Below are 11,258 nucleotides of genomic sequence, written 5' to 3' on the forward strand. Positions count from 1 at the left end.
AAGAGAGAATTGTGCGCATGTATATTTTTTTTTCTTTCATCGCCGCATCCATTATTTTTCTGCGCAATACCAGGAGCCTGTCTTCTAATGGTTGCCATAAGTTGCTGTTTATTGTTTCTATTGTATTATTGCTATACCGATCTATAGTTTTTCCATTGATGAAGGTCATACTGTGTCCTTTTCGTGTTTATATTCACTTGTTGTGGTCTCTGATGAATATTTGGAAATCATACCACATCTCGTTAATTCATTACGAGACGACTAGACCACCTTCGTCCGAACGAGCCAAAAAAAACCGCCATTTTATTTAGTAATGGAACAAGATACATGTATCGAAAAGCTTTATCAATAGACCTGTTCCTAAAATATGCGTCGTAGATGTGAAGATGTAGTTGAGTCAATAGAAGGTCATAAACTGTATTAAGTCATGCTAAACTACATTATGCATTGGAACTTTCATCCCTCAGGGTTCTATTTCATATTTTCAGAGAAACATATTTGATCATGTATACTATATTGCTATGGATATTTTCTTTATTTACTTATAAGTATTAAAAACAATATTGATTTCTAAATTTATGTTTTTTTTTATAGACTAGTTAAAGGGAAACTCCGCAAAAAAATGAAAAATTGATATTTTGTTCTTGAAGCATATTAAACAACATGTTCATCAATAAAAAAAATTAATTCTGTATGTTAAAAGATCAAAATCGATTTTTGAAATTAATTATCAGTTCTTGGAAATCGCCATCTTGTCGGTATGTCCGATAGAAAATGTCACGTGACTTCTGGTGATATCTATAAACCACAAAGAAAAAAAAACAGATTCGGGGATTACCGACCGTGCGTTATCATCAATCAATCGGGTATTGCCGCAGACGTCATACATTGTTAAAATGTCTTGCTATTAAGCGTAGGGTTGTTCTGTAAAACAAGGTTGTGACAAAAGTGTACATTATTTTCCCGATCCCACAACACAAGAAAGACATGCAATGCATGGTTGTGCAGCCTTAAAGTAATAGCAAAAAGTTTCATCTATAGCAAGCTCAGTTGGTGTTTGACAACCATTTTGAACAACCTTCTTTCGTGAGAGATTGGTAATTGTATTCTTTTTATAACAAGTGTGGACACAGATAAGTGTGGATAAATATAGGAAGATGTGGTGTGAGTGCCAATGAGACAACTCTCCATCCAAATATAACAATTTAAAAAGTAAACCATTATAGGTTTAAGTACGGCCTTCAACACGGAGCCTTCAAGTTGGCTCACACCGAACAACAAGCTATAAAGTATAAAAGTATGTTTGGATGTTTGACAGTGTCTTATGACAAAAGGAGTTCTGTGTTTTTCCTATATGGTGTTATAAACTGTCTTGCACGGTGACAACAGAACGGAGCATTAGGAGTGTTATTTATTTTATTTTTTTTATGTTCAAGACGGGCATGAAGGAGACAATAATTGCATTAGTTACCAAATTATTATGATAAAATATGTTCTACATCTTTGAATTTTGATAAATTTTGTAGCTAGGAGAGCAACACATAATAGGTTCATTTATCACATGTTTTTTTCCTAAATTGGAGATGATATCAAGATTTGAGAAAATGATATAAGGAGCCTGTAACTCAGTGGTTGTCGTTTGTTTATGTGTTACATATTAGTTTTTTGTTTATTTTTTTAACATAAATAAGGCCATTAGTTTTCTAATTTGAATTGTTTTACATTGCCATATCGGGGCCTTTATAGCCGATTACGCGGTATTGCATTTGCTCATTGTTTATGGCCGTACGGTGACCTGTAGTTGTTAATTTCTGTGTCGATTTGGTCTCTTACGGAGAATTGTCTCATTGGCAATCATACCACATCTTTTTTATATGCAGCAACCATTGTTTTTTTTTTAACTTATTATGGTAATTTATCCCTCAGGTAAAGTTGATATCTGACATTTTTTTTCTAATAAATGTTTCATATTTTTGGTTTCACAAGCTGTTGGTATGGAGAAAATATATTATTTCATTAGTACTTGTCGTAGTATGATACACGTAAGGGCCATGTTGGGGCCCTGTTTTTGAACAACTGATTAAATTTTTCAAGCCTTTCAAAATGTTGTTGATTCTCTTGATAATTTAGAAAGATTGTATTCTGGAGACTTTTATTTTTAGTGCAAGAAGGTAAAATATATCTTGTAAATTAGCAGATTTACAATAAGAAGTTTGAATCACCAATGCAAATATAAACAACATGATGTCTTCACCATGATGTCTTATAAAACATGTTATATGATAGATTTATTGAAGTATTTTGCTTATTCAAAACTCAAGTTTCCAAACGGAGGCCTTATCATAAACCTTTTCCTTTCGATTAAGATATATCTTCTCGGTTATTTTATCCTGTTTTATGCTTCTATATGTCCTTTTTAGCCAAAAGAGTCGGTGCGTTAAAAAAAATATTAATTTGATACAGTAATAATTCTTAGGATTTATCCATAAATTCATCCAGAAAAACTTGAACATTGTCATTAAATCGTCATTTCTTTGATAAAGTCGGATCACTACTCCTTCTTTGGAATTCATTCCTCTATAAATCTGCTAAGTAATGCCTCGTTGATTCGTTTTAATCGCTGAACATAATGGGTTCTATACTTATTAGAAAAGATAATTTTGTCATTACAATTTATCTTGGGAATACAGATATTCCATAGAAAATGAGATTATTGCGACACCGTGTGACAGTTAATCACATAAGAAACCTTTTACTAAGATCCTTCCACAACAACAACCGAATTAACCAAGTCATAAATACACTTATAATGAACTACACGTGTTTGCATACAAAATCTTAAGTCTGATTTTTAGTTGAAACAAGAAGGAGCTTAATTTTATTAACCAAAAACATATTTTAGAATTAGAATTATGGTTAAATTGGTGGGAAAAAAGACCGCAACGATTTAAACATATAACTATGTTTTCATTGATTGCTGATAGACAAAATCTTGAACTTACTAATTGGTGGGTGAGTTTTCTAAAACTGCTGTTATCGGAGACTTTATGAACATCTTTCAATATGTCTTTTTCAATACACATACCTAAACATTTAGCTCCGTCTCCATTTTACTTGGTCCTTTAATGTTTAAAGAAGAAAACATTAAAAGTATGCGAATATTCTTTCCTGTTGTGGACAAAACATATATAATTGATATTAAAATATTAAATAAGATTGAGAATGGTAATGAGGAATGTGTTAAAGAGACAACAACCCGACCATATAAAAAACAATAATAATAGCAGAAGGTCACCAACAGGTCTTCAATGTAGCGAGAAATTCCCGCACCCGGAGGCGTCCTTCAGGTGGCCCCATAACAAATATATACTAGTTCAGTGATAATGAACGCCCTGTACTAAACTCCAAATTGTACACAAGAAACTAAAATTAAAAACAATACAAGACTAACAAAGGCCAGAGGCTCCTGACTTGGGACAGGCGCAAAAAAGCGGCGGGGTTAAACATGTTTATGAGATCTCAACCCCCCCCCCCTATACCTCTAGCCAATGTAGAAAAGTAAATGCATAACAATACGCACATTTAAAATTCAATTCAAGAGAAGTCCAAGTCTGATGTCAGAAGATGTACCCAAAGAAAATAAACAAAATGACAATTATACATAAATAACAACAGACTACTAGCAGTTTAATAACTGACATGCCAGCTCCAGACTTCAGTTAAACTGATTGAAAGATTATGATTTCATCATATGAATATCAGGCACAATCCTTCCCGTTAGGAGTTAAGTATCATACCATCATAACATATATGAGAAGAACATAACCCGTGTCATGCCAACAACTGGTTTTTGAATAAATATGTTTAGTTCCGATGCAAAGACCCTATAAGTAAAAGCTACTTGATTTAAAAAAAAATCTCTGGTCTTTATTATAAATGGAAATATTTCATATGAAATATTTAATTTGCTTTTAACAGTTTTATATAACGGAAGCTCTTCATACTAAAAATGTGTGCGCGATTAATGCTTCCACAACCCTATAAAAGTACAAAAAGAAGTAATTACATATATATGCTACAACCATGAAATAACGAGTTAATTCATATTTTTTTTTATTTGTTTCCCTATGCATTTCTGTTACGTTTATAGGAAGCAAGTGCAGTCGTGCGTTTTATTGAGAATAAGATTCTGATTTTAGAATGATTTGTAATCGTTTTCACCCAATCAACGGAATATGATGAAACATACATGTAATAATGTAAATATATGTGAATGATAATTGAAAATTAAAAAATATTTTAAAAGCTAGCTTTTTTGAAATCGATACATTCCTAATTAAAATTTCAGCATCCATTCTCATTGAAATAATGTAAAATGCACTTGCTCTCCTTTAGTATGAATTCAATAAATAAAAATATCATCATCAGATGTTATACCGTGTTCACAAGTACACGTATGAAGTGATTGTTAAAACCACTTTACTTAATTTAGTCCTGGTATCTATGATGATATAATAAAGAAGATGTGGTATGATTGCCAATGAGACAACTATCCACAAAAGACCAAAATGACACAAACATCTATGATGAGTTTATTTAGTGTTTCTTCAAAAGCTAACTGTAATTTGGTTTGGGTTGAGGATTTATCAGTTCAAGTACTGCATTTTTGTGCATACTTTGGAACAGAGTTTCCTTGGTTTTTTAGCGGTTTTATGGCAAGCCGTTTTTCTATTGATTCTTACTTCAAGATATCTCATAAACTTTATAAGATATCTTATATAGTTTATAAGATATCTTATATAGTTTATAAGATATCTTATATAGTTTATAAGATATCTTATATAGTTTATAAAATATCTTATATAGTTTATAAGATATCTTATATAGTAGTTTATAAGATATTTTATATAGTTTAAAAGATATCTTATATAGTCTATGATATATCTTTTATAGTTTATGAGATATCTTTTTATAGTTTATAGGATATCTTATATAATTTTAAAGATATCTTATATAGTCTATGAGATATCTTTGATAGTTTATGAGATATCTTATATAGTTTATATATCATATACTTTTCTTTGTAAGTTATCTTCTTAAGTTTATAAGATGTCTTATAAACTATATGAAATATCTTATTTATCATATAAGATATCTTATTAAGTATACAAGATATATCATATGAACATATTTATAAGATATCTTATAAACTTTAGAAGATATCTTATATATATGAGATATCTTATAAACTTTATATTTAAGATATTTTATAAACAGTAAAATGGCTTGCCTTACGTTTTGCTTTTGTTGTGGTTTTTGTTTAAATTTTTTTCTTCAATTTGTGAGTGTGTGTTGGTGGGTGGGTGGGGATATTTAGTCATACACACATAGGTCTTATTTCAGGTGTTATTTTACAGTATAATTTCAGTTATATAGATATCAAGATTTTTTTAATCTGTAATGGTATATGCAGTTTTAAAACTACTTGAGGTATGAAATGGTCAATATGGTCATGAACTGGTATATCAATGTTCAATTTGTTTTGTTGTATATCGTTCACGTTCATTATAAGTTCACCACTTTCTGTATTCAGTCGTTAATTGCTATACTGTGTATATATACTGAAAAAAGATAACAAGAATTACTTGAAGTATTGGGCTGTACAACATACAATACCAATCACCAACCGAATACTTTAAATGAAAATACGTTCAAACATGGACAAAAACTATCAAATAACACATGGGGAATATAGACTCTTTATAGTGTGATATATATAAAAATAAGAAAATGAATAAAATTGAGAATGGAAATGAGGAATGTGCCTAAGAGACAACAACCCGACCATAGAACAGACAACATCAGAAGGTCACCAACATGTCTTCAATGCATCGAGAAATTCCTGCACCCGGAGGCGTCCTTCAGCTGGCCTCTACACAAATATAAACTAGTTTAGTGATAATGAACGCCATACTATACTCCAAATCATACACAAGAAACTAAAATTAAAAATAATACAAGACTAATTTAATGCCAGAGGCTCATGACTTGGGACAGGCGCAAAACTGTGGCGGGGTTAAACATGTTTGTGAGATCTCAATCCCCCCTATACCTCTAGCCAATGCAGAAAAGTAAACGCAGAAGAATACACACATTAAAATTCAGTTCAAGAGAAGTCCGAGTCTGATGTCAGAAGATGTAACCAAAGAAAATAAACAAAATGACAATAATACATAAATAACACCAGACTGCTAGCAGTTAACTGACATGATAGCTGCTGCAGACTTCAATTAAACTGATTGAAAAATTATGTCTTCATCGTATGAATATCAGGCACAATCCTCCCCGTGAGGGGTTTAGTATCATACCATCATAACATATACGAGAAGAACATAACCCGTGTCATGCCAACAACTGTTTTTTAATAAATGTGTTTAGTTCCGATGCAAAGACCCTATAAGTGAATCAATATTAACGCCAAAATATACAATCGTTAATGACCTGACAACAGTATCGTAACTATGTCCCTTCTTTAAATAAGTCTATTTAAAGTATGTTGCCAAATAGACAACTATTCACCAGAGAAAAATTGACAATGATTCGAAATTAAAATTAAAGGTGATCCTTCAACAATTAAGTACAGTATCGATCAGTTCACAAAACACAACATGAACAATTAAAGACTGAGCAACACGAACCCAACTTCAAAGCGCGGGAAATTTCCAGTGCTTCAGAAAGGCAATTAGTCTTATTCGTTAGGTCACATTCGGGATTGTGATTTTGACAATCGAAAAGTATCCATCGTGTGAAACAGTCAATGCTTTGAACAACGAAATTAAAGGCTGCACACGATTGGAAAATAAAGGTTAAGAATGCATTCGCGTATACTGTTTTTTAATTGCCATTCGCCATGTTTATGGAATAAAACATAGGAGTAAAGATTTGTGTTTTGAAGTAATTTGTTTGTTTGTTTATTCTGTTTTTGTTAAATGATAATATCAAATTTGTTTGTGGAAATTCCTGCTTATTGTGAACAGGAGCATAACATATATTCAAAGAATTCTCGCATTTATTGAAAGTAAAACAAGAGCCTATTGTTTTGTTGAGGACTTTGTCTAATTCTATTTGTTCACTTGATATAAAGTAAAGCAACTTGAAATGTTTGAAATATTGAATCACAATTTAAAATTGTATCGATAATTGGAATAAGTATTGAAAGTGCATCGTGGTATATCTTAACTAAAAATGCAAGTCTGGCACAGAAACAGTTATATGGTTTTACTTTTGAAACGCAGTCCACAAACCTTTTAACTCACTTCCGCCAATCGAAGTCGGTTTATCTCATATCCGATCAGGTTTATCGCTCTCTCGAAAAGGATTTCATCAGAGTTGTGTAATTAATTTAAATTACGGTACTGAAATTGTTTTATTTAGTTTGTCAGTAGACAGTAAAATTATCGTCTTTCCATTTAAAATAATTAAGTAGAGCTTGATTCTGAAGGCAAATTCCTAACACAATAAATGTAGAAACACGAATGAATTAATGCACCAGAATTATATTTAACAAATGAACGTTCGTTGCTGCTTTTTTATTCTCGTGACAATCAGTAAACATCGTTTGAATGTGCTTTAAATGAACAAAATATATCATAAAATCACTTCCTGTTATTGTGAAGAAATATCTTTGTTTAAACTTGAACCCCCCCCCCCCCCCCCCCCCAAACCAATTATCATTATTTTTGTTTTTCGTATTTTGTAACGCTAATCGTTTTCTTTATATATACACTTAACTACTATAAGTTAATTCAAAATGCATGATGTCAAGCACATTTTGCTGAAAACCCTCTCATCTCGATCAAGAAATATCCTCTCGCTTAAGTAAATTAGACCCAAAAAAAAATCCAACTGATCTGGAAGGTATACAATTTACTTGCCAATACACAGCATGCACTGTGCTATAAACTTCTGTTTGCTTTTTCACAAATAAACTTTCAGTGGTATATACTTACCGTTATAACAAAATTAAACGGTACCAAAATTACTGTCCCGGATGCACTTTTCGACCTATCATGCCTTTTTAATGACCATCGAATAGAAAATATTTTAAAATCCAAAGCGTAATACAAAAAACGTTGAATAGTGGATATATACATATAAAAAAGTATAGCTGATCACTATAAATAATCAATGCTCTGCATGCGAGAGATACATTCCTTAACTCAAAAGATTCCATCAGTTGTTTTTTTCAACATCAACAAAAAAAAAAAACGCTTTCCAAATATTGTTGGTTTGAAAATGTCAAAATTCCGGAATTTTCTTGTTTCCGACATTGTATTGAGCATTTTTGATAAAGGACAAATATTAGAATTGATTTACGCTTTTGAAGTTGCAGTTGCTGGTGCTGAAGATGTATATTGTTTTGTCAGTTAAGAAATCATTTTATTTTCTCATCATTAAGAACATTTATTATTTTTAAAATCAATTTGAAATCTAGAGTACAACTTCTTCGTAATTTTACAATTTTTTGTAAAGTTCATTGCAAAATTAGATTTAAGATATCTAATTATGATTTAAGTTTGTTATTCTGTTTACTAATAAGATTTTGAGTGATTTCATTGGAACATAAAATCACATGCATGAACAATTAATAAAAGTACGTTAATACAATAACTGATGTATGCCAATGTTTTAAACTCAATAAACAGTAAACACAAAAGTTATTACAGTATCTACTCTGAGAGTATCTATGGGTACAGAGATGGTAAAGGGTACAGATAGAGATCATTCTTTAGACAAAAAATACTCATATTTGGAAATAATGTGTAATTAAAAGACAAAGTAAATAGTATCTTGTTTTTTAAATTATCGCCGGAAAAGGCATTGTATCTTAAATGGAAAGGTTACAAAAATAATGGCTGCTGTGATTTTGATTTTTAAGTAATTTGGTATTTGATGTTATGATGCGTTACCTTTTTAAGTCACGTTTGTCGGGTGAAGAGTGGGGACAATTTATAGTTGAACTTTACGTGACGTTTGTCGGGTGTAGAGTGGGGACAATTAATAGTTGAACATACAGTTTAATAATTGTTTTTCTTGAAATTCATATGTCGACGTAAAACAGTATTTTACTTATGGAAAGTTGTCTTTACGAACTATTACTTACATTACTTACTTGCTTAAATAATGCACTTTTAATGTTATAAATTATTCAATACACTTTCCTCTTAGTGTTTAAGGATAGGTAGAGGTACAAATACATGTATATGCATTAATTTAGTATTAAGGGAAAATAACTTTACTATCCATTTCATTGTATTTTTTTAGACAGCAAACATACCATAGAAACATTTTGTTTACCATAAGTGCTGTTCTGCTAACATCGTTTCCGGTTTGATGCTCTTCCCCGTTTCATATTTTAGACTCCTAAGTATCTGTTCTAGATTGACCTCATGAAAATTATTCCAGTTGTCGTCCGCACTTCGGGTTTATTCGTTTAGGTTCAAAATGGTCTAAATATATAATGTCTTTCACCGAAAGTTTTGCAAATCTGTTGGTTAGTTTAAATAAACGATGAAATCAAAAGCACTATGTTATGTTAGAGTGAGGCTGACGTCTGGATTGAGTGAATTTGTGGCCTGTCACCTGTATTGATAATTGATGACTTTTTGTTTGTTTATTTGTTTGTTTGTTGATTTTTATAAAGTGTAACCTCTTTTTCGTTGTTCATTGTTTAAAGATGTATATTGCTTCTACTGAATGGTTGTTGCTGCTACTGGCGGATTGTCATTCCAAGTTAACCATTCGTCCAATATACTGGCATTACTAAATTGAAACTGTTTTGTTTTAGATTTTTAGTTTATGAATGATTTCCTTATGTCACATTATAAAAATAAACAATGTTTTCTGTGCTAAAATCAGACAATAAAGATTTATTAGCATGCTGTCTGACATTTGCAAAGCAACATATGTGTCTTTTCATTGCACACAAACAAGTCCAAATAAGGGTAAATATATAAGCCGTTGTGCACCTATTGATGAGACTTTTTAAAGTTCCACAACATAAAATTCAGAATCTCGTACTGACCGTTCAATGAATGTCCAAGTTAATAGCATTTACATCTTGTGTTCAAGCGAAAATTAAAAAAGGCAAAAACAAAAAACAAAAACAACACAAACAGTAAAAAAAAAACCACAGCAAAATAACAAATACCAAAACCGTTATTGGTTATAAAAGAATTTCACTGATTCTTGACTCCGTTGAAGGCATATGGGGGAATTAAGCTCATTGATGCTAATATTTACTCCACTTTAAAAATAATTCAGTTATTATAACATTGTCATTTCTAAGCATCCTTAATACTTTTGATGTTACCATTAATCTGAAATATTTGTTCTGCAATTTAAGAAACAAACACGATGAAAAAGATAAATTTATTTTTATTTGTTTCATATAAACAGATATTTTTTAAGGAACAATACTTGTTTAGCATGTTCCTTAATGTATTGTATTGTATTAGTATAAATGAAAAATCGTTGATGTCTGTTTATTTAGGTAACACTCTATAGACTACCGATATGATTAATCATATATCAGCTGGAACATTGACAAACACAAATATTTCAATAACTAATGTACTGTGTAATTTGTCAGTGGACTGTTAAACAATTTAGAGAGAGATATTAGTTGTTTTAATGAAGTTTCTGTGTGATGTATTTATGCTTTTAGACCACCAGAAATAAAATACAATATGAAATCAACGACTCAAGATATTGGCGTGAAGTAGGTTACACTGCACCTTAAATACCATTGAATATAAAGACTATTTGTTCTCAAAAGATAATTAAAAGGGGGAAAATAGAATTACTGACAATAAACTTGATAATTTAAGACCAGTTGTCACTTTCAAAGTTTTTCATTACTTACTTGGTCAAAGTAAAACTTCGAAACTACACGTGGTGATCTATCACCAAAAAACTGAATTTTAAATAATATTTTAAGCGTGTTGTAATGACCAAACAGCTGCTGAATACCTTTCTTTTTAATAATATAAAAACATTTGTTTATGACTACCTATGAATGCTTTAGGCATTATTTTAAATTGCGTGCAGTAGTTTGTGAGATATTAATAAATATCATCGTCTCTTTACAGATTTTCAACGGTCAATCGGTCAATAATATTCACATATCATAATTACACAAAGTAATTTGACGCATTGCAATTTTACCTAAAGCAATGGTGCAATTAAATCTAAATATA

Source organism: Mytilus trossulus, chromosome 3 (genome assembly GCF_036588685.1).
Source record: "Mytilus trossulus isolate FHL-02 chromosome 3, PNRI_Mtr1.1.1.hap1, whole genome shotgun sequence".
Taxonomy (NCBI): Eukaryota; Metazoa; Mollusca; class Bivalvia; order Mytilida; family Mytilidae; genus Mytilus; species Mytilus trossulus.